Source organism: Trichosurus vulpecula, chromosome 1 (genome assembly GCF_011100635.1).
Source record: "Trichosurus vulpecula isolate mTriVul1 chromosome 1, mTriVul1.pri, whole genome shotgun sequence".
Classification (NCBI taxonomy): domain Eukaryota; kingdom Metazoa; phylum Chordata; class Mammalia; order Diprotodontia; family Phalangeridae; genus Trichosurus; species Trichosurus vulpecula.
The window spans coordinates 496,213,647-496,226,150 of NC_050573.1; positions in this window are offsets into that span (position 1 = coordinate 496,213,647).

Genomic DNA, 12,504 nt, shown 5'->3' on the forward strand with positions numbered 1-12,504 from the left:
AGTTACTAAATGTAACACTAATATGGGATATTCTTAGCATGGAACCCCTGGTTACTCTCTGGTCTGACTCACTCACCTCAACCTGCTTCCCGACAGCAGGTTCCCAGAAAAGGACCATCACTACTTAGCTATAGTCAAACTCTCTCAAGGTCCCAGTGGTGAGATGTGAGAGGATATATTCCCCCTGCTTACTCCCTGCTTACTATTACAGATTTAAAGCCTTCATCAGTACACTTCCATTTACACAAACCCAGTCATTCACAATGATGACACTTTAGAACTTAAACATAACCACTTATTTAACAATAAAAGGAAAGTGACAATAATAACATCGCAGGTACTCATAGGAGGCAAATATAGGATTAAAAAATATCACACACTCTTCTCTCTAATGCAGTCAGTATCTAGGGGGAAGAGTGGGCACACACTCACAGAAATCTGGCTAGAACATCCATATGTGAGCAAAAGCCAAGTACTTGGAGCAACTCACAACTTTGGAACTTTGTGTCCTCTTTCTTGCTGGGAATTATTTATTAAAAGGTCCTTGATAAATGTAGCTTCTGTGTTGAACTGATGTTTTCACTGCTGAGTTTATTTGATCCATGCTGTGATTGACTAACACCTCACTGGGGGCACTAATAGTGCCATCTATTCCATCTGCTGAACGACTTCCCTGATTCTCTCCTTCCAGGCCATTCCTCTGCTTAGCCAGACTTGCTCCTCAACAGCAACTGTAGTATCCAGACTTAGTTAAGCTGAAGAAATATTGTTCTTTTAAGAGAAGGCAATAATTTTAACCCTAAAGTTGTCTAAAAAGCCCCCAACTCTGCTTTTTTGTGAGATTCTTCTTCCTCTTCTTTCTCCTCCTCCTTCTTCCTCTTCCTCCTCCTTCATCTTTTCCTTCTTCTCCTCCTCCTCCTCCTCTTTCTTTTCTACAACAGGTCACAATGAAGAGAAATATTTTCTGTCTTCTCTTATCTTCTCTTCTTTTTAGCAGAAAGTCATAAGAGTGAGGTGTATTCTCTCCATGCCTTTTCTTCAGATCAATAAGTCATAATAGGGAAGATAATATATTTTCTATTCCTTCTTCCTCTAAGCAGTAGGTACAGTACAAGGCACTCCTGGCTTTCATTGGCTAATCAATCTGTCTTGCAACAAGTGACGGTGGAGAGATAAACCAAAATAAAGAAAGTTATGGTATTTCTTTAAAAAAGTTCTTTAATCTGACCTTTTACCTCTCTCTCTTCTATTTTTCTGTGTTTAAGCTCTGGGTCATCTCTGTGAGAAATTCTGCATTAGCTTATGGCTAGTAACCAAATTCTCATCTTCTATCTATGATCAGGTAAATTGCATTTGTCTCGTAATCATAAAATCATTCTAGTGCCTATATTTCCTCATTTATTAACCTAAAATATCTAATTCTTCATATACAAATCACCAAGGCAAATACTGTATTCTCTCTTTGTTCCCATATTTTACAGCTTATCGCATCCAAATGAGCAAATGCACTCTGAGAACCATGAATTAGACTTAACTTCAGTAACTGCTTTTCTTAGTACTCTGAGCAGACCTTTGCCCCAGACCAGTGAACAGTTAAAACAGACAACTCAGCAATTGCTTTTCTCAGAAGCAGACGTGCTCCAGACAAGTAAACTGACTCTCTTAAAGGGTCATTCCCTTACATAAGAATCACAGAGTCATTAGACCATCTATAAACTTTATGGGAAGACTTGGACAAGAGTTGTACAGGATGAGCAGCCTTGAATAAGTTACAAACTGAATCACTGAATGAGACATCCAAATCTATAAGATGGCCTTTTGAATAGTTGAGTATGTTTAGTGCCTAACACAGTACCTGGAACAGAGGTGCTTAATAAATGTTGGTTGAAGCCATTTTGGAGAGTAGTTTGGAACTATGCCCACAGGGCTATAAAAATGTTCATACTCTTTGACCCAGCTATATCCCAAAGAGATCACACAAGTGGGAAAGGGACCTGTATGGACAAAAAATATTTATAGAGGCTCTTTTTGTGGTGGCAAAGAATTGGAAATCAAGGGGATGCCCATCAATTGGGGAATGGCTGAACAAGCCGTGGTATATGATTCTAATGGAATACTATTGTGCTATAAGGAATGGGAAGATACAGACTTCATAATAACCTGGAAAGACCTACTTGATATGATGCTGAGTGAGAGGAACAGAGCCAGGAGAACATTATACGAGCCATAGACATATTGATTCTGTGATGACTAACTTTGATAGACTTGGCTCAAAGACAGCTCCAAAGGACTCATGATGGAAAAAGCGAGCTACATCCAGAGAAAGAACTGTGGAGTCTGAATGCAGACTGAGGCAAACTGTTTGCACTCTTTTCTTTCCTCTTCTTTTTTGGTTTTGTTTCTTCTTTCTCATGGTTGATTCCATTGGTCATAATTGTTCTTTGCAACTTGACTATTGTGTAAATAAGTTTAATGCAAAAGTTTATGTAGAATCTATATCGACTTCATGCCGTTTTGGGGGTGGGGAAGGGGGAGGGGAGGGAAGGGAAGAAAATTTGAAACTCAAGAACATATAGAACTGAGTGTTGTAAACTAAAAATAAGAATCTAATTTAAAAAAATGCTGGTTGAATTGAATTGCATTAAACTGACCTGAAAAGGCAAACCTCTATTTTACTTCTCAACTGGGGAGTGAAGCAGCCAATGTGGGAAAAGTTTTGAGAAGATTGTTACCAACCCTTGTAATCTGACTAAACTCTTCTGATGTATCAGGAGAAACGAACCTTCTCTCAGTGTTACACCTGAAGTAAAGTGAGGGTAAGGAATGCTTCCTAATTACAAAACTAGTGAAAACAGCTGCCCAACCTGAAATAGTTTCATGGCATGAAGGCAAGCACACCCAGAGAAATACATTCCTTTTGGCGCTAAAGTAAGTCTCTGGGCTGTATTAACTCATCTGTCCCCAAAGCTCTCCTGCCTTGGCTAATACGATATTCTGTTGTTCCTTTCCTCAGTTAGGATTTTTCTTCTCTTCCTGTGGGGGAAAAACATGTGCTGAGGATTTTCTTACTTCCTCAGAAGCTGCTTATTTTGAGAGAAATCATGAGGTTCAGAAAGGAAATATATTGCAGAACAATAAGTGGGGCCAAGACCTCAAGGAAAAGAAAATGGGAATTCCATGGGTGCATTATCAACTCTCAGGACTTACTCTTTCCCATTTCTCTGCTCCAGAATTTCGAAGATGCTCTTTAGTAGCAATAGTAACAGTGGTAGTAGTAACAGTAGCAGGAATAATAATAGTAGTAGTAATAGTAGTAGCAGTAGTAGTTGTAGTAGTATACACTTATATAGTATTTTAAGGTTTGCAAAGCGCCTGGTGTACATTATATCACTTTTTTTCATTCTTACAACACCATGAGTTAGGTGCTGCTATTATCGCTATATGACAGCTGAAGAAATCTTGAGAAAGATTAAGAGACTTGTCCAAGATCACATGGCTAGTAAGTGCCTGAGGTCATACTGAACCCTCTTCTTCCTGACTTCAAGTTCATCACCTTATTCAATATGCTTCCACCACCACCGTGCCTTCTAACTATGTATGTGCATATATCAAAATAGCCAAAAGGCAGACCTCAAAGTAAGCAAAACACTAGTTTAGAGTCAAATCTTCAAATCAGTCTAGAAAATCCACTAAACATAGCGCAGAAAAAAATGAAGATTTGGCTTTAAACTAGTGATACAACAGATCTCATCCAGTCATGGAAGGTAATGATGCTCCTTGCCGAAATGGAATTCTGTGCAATTCATCGAATTAGCTTTGGAAAGCAGAGGAAAACAATAATTTGCTCTGCAGACCTTTAGTTCTGTAACCTCTTATCATACATCACATACATCATGACGATTGAGAGGCAGTGTAGATAATAAATACAGTGTGGTGCTGGATTTGGAACCAGGAGGATCTGCGTTCAAATCTCACCTCGAATACTTACTAGCTGTGATTCTGAGCAAGTAGCTTAATCTCAAACAAAACTTCTTGACTGACCAATCGTTATCTAAGACAAGGTGCTAAGCTGTTGTGTCTGTACTGCTGAAGGACGGAAAGGACTTTCAGTCTTGCCTAAACTTCAGAACCCAGGACAAAATCCTTATTGTCCTGCCCTGCTTATAGCTCTGGTTTAGACAGTCTTTGTTATGAATTAAGTGTAAAGTGAGGCTAATATGTTTGACAAACATCTGAGAACTAGCCCAGTAACATGGGAGCATGAATAACACCTCAACTCCCTGAAATGTTGGCAGGATCAGATGACAGAGTATTTATAAAGTACTGTGCAAACCTTAAAGTTGTATACAGGTGAAGAAGGAGGAGGAAGACAAGAAGAAAAAGGAAAAAGAGGAGGAGGAGACAGAGGAGGAAGAGGAGGAAGAGGAGGAGGTAGAGGAGGAAGAAGAGGAGGAGGAAGAGGAGGAGGAGGAAGAGGAGGAAGGAGGAAGAGGAGGAAGAAGAGGAGGAGGAAGGAGAGGAGGAGAAAGGAAGAGGAGGAGGAGGAGGAAGAGAACAATAGCAACAACAAGAAAGCCTCTAGTACAGCATCTCAGTTTTCACTCTCTTTCGGGCTAAGAGGTGCCCAAAGTATTTTTGGATAGGTTTCCATGCTAAATCCACACCTGTGATCTTCTGGAGTTGAGATGCAGAAAAACCACTGAGAGTTTTGCAGCAAAACAGATACCTCCTGATGATGTACTGTATCAAGGCATCTATGCTTTGTTCATGGGGTCATTGATTTAGAGCTGGAAGTGACCATGGAGGCTGTGTAATAAGAACCCTTCTTTTCACACCAGAGAAAACAGAGGTACAGGGAGTACAAGTTGCAGGTGGCAGAGATGGGATTTGAACTCAGGTCCTCTATCACTGAAGCCAGTTCTTTCCACTGTACCACACTGCTCCTGTGTTCAGAGACTCAACCAAAGCATTTGAAACCATTAATGTGTCATGGACCCCCTGAAACTCATTTTTCTCTAGTGTACACTATCCAGGGGTGGGGAACCTGCAGTCTCAAGGCCACATGTGGCCCTCTAGGTCCTTGGATGCAGCCTTTTGACTGAGTCCAAGTTTTACAGAACAAATCCACAGAGATTTGTTTTGTGAAGTTTGGATTCAAAGGGCCACTCTTGAGGATCTAGAGGGCCACATGTGGAGGCCGCAGGTTCCCCACCCCTGCAGTAATACTCTTCCTATGCTCCCCAAATTGAGATTCATTTTAGAAATGAATACGACCCTCTAGGGACCTAGATCTGGACAAATCATACACAGACGATGAAGAATCTTTATCTTACACCCTACAAACTGCTCAGGAATCCACAGCTGAATGTATGCACACTCACACGTACACACACACACACACACCTACCTCACTTGTGATTCACTAATTTCTCTCTTACCCTCCACTGCCCTGATGAAATATTGCCATCAAATACCAGTGCTCCAATCCAATGAGCTAACGTATGTGAGGTGTTTTGTAAACTTCAAAGCACCTCTGTGAATTCAGGCTATGGCTGCTGGGTGGTTATGGCGGATAGGTTGCCCAGCTAGAAGATTCAATCTTCCCTCAGATACTTACTTAGCTATGTGGCCCTGGGCAAGTCACTTAAATCTTGCCCACCTCTTGCCTTTCCTCAACTGTAAATTAAGGATAATAATGGCAGCTACCTTCCAGCATTGTTGTTAGGATCAAATGAGCTAATATTTGTAAGGAACGTTCAGGACGAAGCCTGGCGCACACTTCATAGATGCTTGTTCCTTCTCTTTCTCTCCCTATTATCTCCCCGATGACTGCCATCAGCAGAACATCCCAACTGGAAAAAATGAACCACTGGAAGTCCTCTTGAACTCAGATTCACAGTTTCTGCCTCTTCCACATCTACGACTGGACCTGGAGACCCAAAGACTAATGAACAAAACCGGGTATCTGGCCAAGTGCTTTGTGAGGCTATAAAAATCTATGACTTTGGTTTATCCATATCAGAGTTGATAACAACCATTGAATACGTCTCCCATCATCTTACATTGTAGTTGGGTGGTTGAGAGGAAAGGACAAAGCTCCCCCTTTATCCTTCAAACTTCTTCTTCTTTGTTCTTAGTCATTCTAGGAAGGAAACTTTAGATTACATAAAGCTGTGGTCCATAATCCCCTCCCCCACCCCACCCCAGGGCTGAGGGCTCAGAGTTACTTGGCTAAGATTTTCCAATCACTTTGCTTTAGTGGTGAGTTTTCTTTAATAATAGTGTTGATAGCTGATTCTGTGATACAGTATTGTTTTTTCTTCAGTAAGTGCATTTTTTTTTATTCCCTGCCAGTAGATATCTAGATATGGAAGAAGTGCATCTAGGCCAGAAGGAAAACAGTCCAAATTTCCCCTTCAGCTGAAATGAGACAAAAAGCACTGAGAATGAGGGAGGGAGTGAGGAGGGGTGTGGGAGGGAGGGAACAGTTCTAAAAATATCTATATAATAGTTCTGGTTCTATCACTAACCAGCTGTGTGACCACAGACAAGTCACTTGACCTATTTGGATCTCAATTTTCTTTACGCATCTGTAAAATGACAGGGTTGGACTCTCAGGTCCCTTCCAGCTCCAACATTCTCTGAATCTGTGATCCCTAAAACCCTTCTATTGTATTGATTCCCTCTGTCTCTGAAAATAATCACAACAAGGGCTTTGTCAGATGAGATCAGACCAGTGATCCAGTAGGCCCAGCTTCCTGCCTTTTGGATGTGTCTGATCTGTGATACTTGAGCAGGAGGCAAAAATGCTTAGCAACCCCTAAGGCATCCAAGCAATATTGCATATTGTAAATGGAATGAAAAATCCTTTCTGACCCTTGGACCTGCTTCATTAAATCCCCCTTAAGCAGGGGATTTAATGAAATAGAATGGCCAGGTGAGGTCATAGACCAAATTCCAGGCATGTTTCACACCCCCAGATGGAAGAGTCTCTTCGAATCTCCCTATCAGATTTATTGAAACATCTGAATCTCATTTTTAAAATTCCAGACTCTCAGCTTTGATCTCTTCCTTCTAATACTTTTCTGCTGTGGCCTGAGGAAGCAGAGGAAACCTAGCAACTATACACTGCATATGAGCCTTACTGTTAGAGGAGAATCCTGAATATAAACAAATTCTATCTATAATTGTATTAACACAATCCAATTTGCAATGCATTTGCAATATTTGCATATATACACTCTCTTGAGAGAATGACAGTAAAAATTCACATTCATGTAGTTATTGGTTTTGTTTTTAAAATATGACTCCATTGTTTAGGCCTCCAGGCAAATGTTACTAAGGTTCCCTTACTGAACAGAAGTGCTATTTTATATCCTATCCTAAACTGAGACTTCCCTGGAAAGGCAGGTTGAAGTCCGACTAAGTCTGGGTCTTGCCTTGGACCCTGGTGGTTTTGTTTTTTTTTTTTTTGCTTAGATCTCGATAAGAAAATAACTTTGAAGACAAAAGCCCCAACCCCCACAGAAATGATTCTGGCTTTTGGCCTCCTCAACAAAAATCTGGGAACTGTTAGCAAAAATATTGGAGTTCACATCAGTAGTTGTGAATTGCACAGGGAAAGAGGCCTTCTTTAAGCTAATTAAGGGCCTAGATTCCAAAGCCTCATAGATTAAAAATTGCCATTTGGAAATTAAGAGGCAACCAGGCTGACTGGTACCTAAGCAGCATTTCAAGTCATGATTGAGTACATTTCCTGGTTGTGGGATCTGAAGTTAGCACTGATTCAGGTTCTGAGAACTCTAAGGAGCTGAGCCCTAAATATTTTTCCAATTATTTCTTAGCTGACTAATGGATCTAGATGTATTCCTTTTAGTCTGTAGTATTTTTATTATAATCTACCTATCTCGAAGGAGATAGGGAAATGCTTTGCAGAAGCAAGACTGCCAACGCAACACTTCTGGCCTCATTCATTCTATGAGAACCAGATAAATGGATCTCAAGGAATTGGCTAAGAACTACCTCAGATTGCTGGAGGAGCTATTTAAAGTCTGGGCTTTGGGGCACCTAGGTGGCACAGTGAGTAGAGCACTGGCCCTGGAGTCAGGAGGACCTGAGTTCAAATCCAGCCTCAGACACTTACACATGTACTAATCGTGTGACCTTGGGCAAGTCACTTAACCCCAATTGCCCTACCAAAAAAAGCCAAACAAAAAAAATAAAGTCTAGGCTTTAACCAAGCGCTTTGGGTGATGCCATTTCCCACATTTCCCAGAAAATTTACAAGGCAAGATTGACATCCAATGAAGTACATTCTTAAATGTAAGTTCCCTGAGAATAGCGACTGTTTAGTTCCATATATTTGCGCCCCCTAGTACGTAGAACAGTGTCTGGAACATAACAGACAATTAATAAGTGCTTATTGATTGTTAGGAAGACAGAAAGTTTGGTTGGCCCTAATAATAACAAAGGGCTCTGGTTGAGTAACTTAGAATTTTGAGTAAATTAGTTGATATTTATATAGCCCTTTCCATAAAGTAAATTTTTGGTGAGTCATTTCAGTCATGTCCAACTCTTTCTGACCCCATTTGGGGTTTTCTTGGCAAGGATACTGAAGTGGTTTACCATTTCTTTTGCCAGCCCATTTTTACAGATGAGTAACCGAAAGGCTTAACCTAAAGGGTTAAGTGACTTGCCCAAGGTCACACAGCTAGTGTCTGAGGCCAGATTTGAATTCATGAAGATGAGTCTTCCTGATTCCAAGCCCAGTGCTCTATCCATAGCACCACCTAGCTGCCCTAAAATAAATAGGCATGAATAAAATAGAGAGAGAGCCTAGTATGATGGATAGAAGGCAACCTCTGACTTTTAGTAGCTAACAGGGGTGGAGAACCAGCAGCCTCAAGGCCACATGTGGCCTTCTAGGTCCTTGGGTGGAGCCTTTTGACTGAGTCCAAGTTTTACAGAATAAATCCTTTTATTAAAGGGATTTGTTCTGTGAAGTTTGGATTCAGTCAAAGGGCTGCACTTGAGGACCTAGAGGGTCACATGTGGCCGTGAGGCCACTGGTTCTCCACCCCTGATAGATGATGATTGGGCAAGTCACTTAATCTCTCAATTGTCTAGGCAATATTCTAAGACTATAAATTACAAAGAAAGTGACGACCTGCATTTATAGACAGCATCTCCTCACCTGGGAGTTCACTGCACAGGGCTATGCAGAAGTCAGTTCTAACCAGCTGACTAGGGAGAGTTGATTGTTAAATTTTCAGTGGGAGCATTGACATTTCTGCAACTATCAGGGCTTGATTTATTGTTTTCTTGATTGTCTAAACTTAGGAAAGTTTGAATAGTGCAAATTACATTTAAAAGTGTGTCCCATACATTCCTACTCCCTTCCCACCAGCTGTTAAGCATTTACCAGCACCCCTGTCCAGTCCCTATCATTCACATGATTCATTATCTCATCAGAGCCTTACTGCAGCCCCATAAGACAGAAACTGTAGTTTGTTTCTTAATTTTATTTTGTTTTGTTTGGGGGGAAAGGGAGATTGGGCATGTAATTTCTTTAGTATCGGGAACCTCCAATGCGGGAATTCTCTCCAGAGATGCAGATGGACATTTCAGTTGTAATTTATAAAGCCTTAGAGTTGCCCAAGGCACTGAGAAATTGGGTGATTTACTGTGGTCACATAGCTAATAAGCATCAGAGGTGAAAATGATCCCAGGACTTCCTGACTCCAAGCCTAGCATTCTATCCATCATGCCTTGATGCATCTCACGTTTGTTATGGAAACAAACAAAACTGTTTGTATTGGACCAGCCTTCAGATAATCTCTCCCAGATAATGGAAGATGTTAAAACAAAGAAAAAAGAAAGTTAATGCCCAAGTGGAAAAAAAAATGTTATGGCCTCCAGGGTGCTGAATTAGTAGGGACTAAAATCTGTGCTTTAAGCCTTCTCTGCCCATGGCTACTTGTGGTTAGGTAGAAAAGTCAAATTGACAAGAAGTGAAATATTTGAGTGTCTCTCTTGGGTAATACACATTATTTTAATTAGACCAGAATATTTTGAGCTTTGACATTCTGGGTAAGTCATGTAGGTTATTTCTTCTCCCACCATCTTCCCTCTTGACACTCCTCCTCCTTTTCAAATGAAGCAATTATTTTACTGACCCTAGGACAGCATTTTAAAAGGAACTGAAACAGGCTTAGGCCTGTTGCTATATAGTGAATTCCAAGCACCCAATTACTGACCCCAGAAAGAGTCAACATTCCAAAGATTAGCTTCATAGGGAGTTTACTTCACAAACTCACTTCTAATAATATACCCCAGTTCAGATGCTATTAACCTGCCTATTCCAGTTAGCCAATAAGATATATCTAGGGGCAAAATTGTTATCAACAGTCAAGGGGTCAAAGCTGTATCTCTAATTAGAAACAGCAGCATCTGCAAAGGAAAGTAGTAAAGGCATCTAACAAGTACTCCAATAATGAATTGAGGCAAGGTGATAGAAATTGCGGAGTCAATCAGAGTTCAGACCTTTTTAGTTTTTTTTACTAGCAAATTTATTCTGTTCTCCATTCCCCACCCCCAACACACACACATGCACACACACACACACACACACACACACACACACACACACGCCCATGCTTCTGCCCTTATCTGCCCTCAGGTCAGCAAATATGTGGTCCTCCATTTGAATTCTACCCCTTGATGGTAGCTACATGACCTTGATTAGCCTTTCTTAACTTCAGCACTTATCCATAAAAATATCAATATACTAGCTACTTCACAGAATTATTGAGAATGTGGCGCCAGCACAGAACATGACTGCTTGTGTGGATTGTTGCTGTTTAGCTGTTTTTGGTAGTGTCCGACTCTTTGTGACCCCATTTGGGGGATTTTCTTGGCAAAGACACTAGAATGGTTTGCCATTTCCTTCTCCAGCTCATTTTATAGATGAGGAAACTGAGGCAAACAGGATGAAGTGACTTGCCCAGGGTCACATGGCAGCAAAAGTCTGAGGCTGTAGTTGAACTCAAATCTTTCTGACTTCAGGACTGGCACTCTAACTACTGTGCCACCTAACTGACTAACAGCAAAGTTGCATGGTCTTTCAATCAGTAGGATCTCAAACTTTTCTTCAGGGAATCCACAAAGCAGTGCTTTTTCCTACACTCAATGGCCTTCTCCAGATGGCACCTTTTTAACCCCTTTCCTGTGGATCTCTTCTCAATTGTGCCTGTTGTGTCCTCTTTTGTTGGGTTCTTCACTACCACCGATGGCTCAAACCAGACCCTCCTGCTACTCATCTTTCCCTGATGAAATGAAACTCAGGAAATCCAACTTTTTGTCCATTATGAAGCCAATATTCCTGATGTCATATTCTCTATTTTCTCCAAACAGTTATTTAGTGTATCACTTTGTGAATTTTGACCTCTCACATTCTGAAAATAGTCACATGTAAATGAAATCAAGAGGCCTCAATGTCCTGCAGCCTCAGTCATTTCTCTGCCTTCAAACAGGTTCTCTTAGTTTTCTTTCTCATCCTCTTGTGTCTGTTCTCATGTTTTAACAGAAAAAAAAAAAACAGCATTTCTTCACACATGGATTTCACACGCGAACAAAAAAGTTTTCTTTTATACCCCTTCTAGCCACAGAATTGCTTGCATACAAAAGGGGTAATATTTTACTCAGCAGCTTGCAAAATTCCTGAGTGCTGCCCAAACCAGATTAAAATGTAATTGGGAAATATTTAACAAAATAAATTTTAAAAATAATACAATGTAGATAATGGAAATTTGTGGTTTTCTAGGTCAATATGCTGACTGGAGTTTGACACCACTACTTCCATCCTTCACAATTTGATTAATTCTTTTCTTTTACACAGTAGCTGTTTTCTGCCCTTTCAACAACCAAACTACTCCCATACAAAAGGATGCAACTGAATCCTCTTGTAAACTCCTATGAGAGGGTGAAATGAGACAACTCAAACTCATTCAATACAACAGCACTTGACTGGCACTGCACAAGGCTGATGATACAAAGATAAAAACCGATAATCATCAGCTCCCTAAAAAGAAGCTTCCATTCTACTGAAACTCTGCTCTGATTCTACTTTTTTATACATGAAACAATTAATAAAAACCAAGAGCTAGTTTAAGTACCTACAAATAGGCACTGGAGAACCAAAGACAAAATGAAAAGTTCCTGACCTCAAACAAATTATTTTCAATCCAATAAATGATATTTTAAAAATCAGCTAATATTACATTTATAGTTTTATTATTGTAAAAACTACTCTCTTCCTCTTCCCACCAACTAATCCCTTCTCCCTCCCACAAACCTGGAGACTTTCCTTTTAAAATATTTTGGTATTTAAAAAAATAATTAGTAAGCACTTTAAAATTGGTCAGCTAGGTGGTACAATAGATGAAATACTGGGACTAAAGAAAGACCTGAGTCTAAATCTTGCCTCAAACACATGCTATTTGTGTG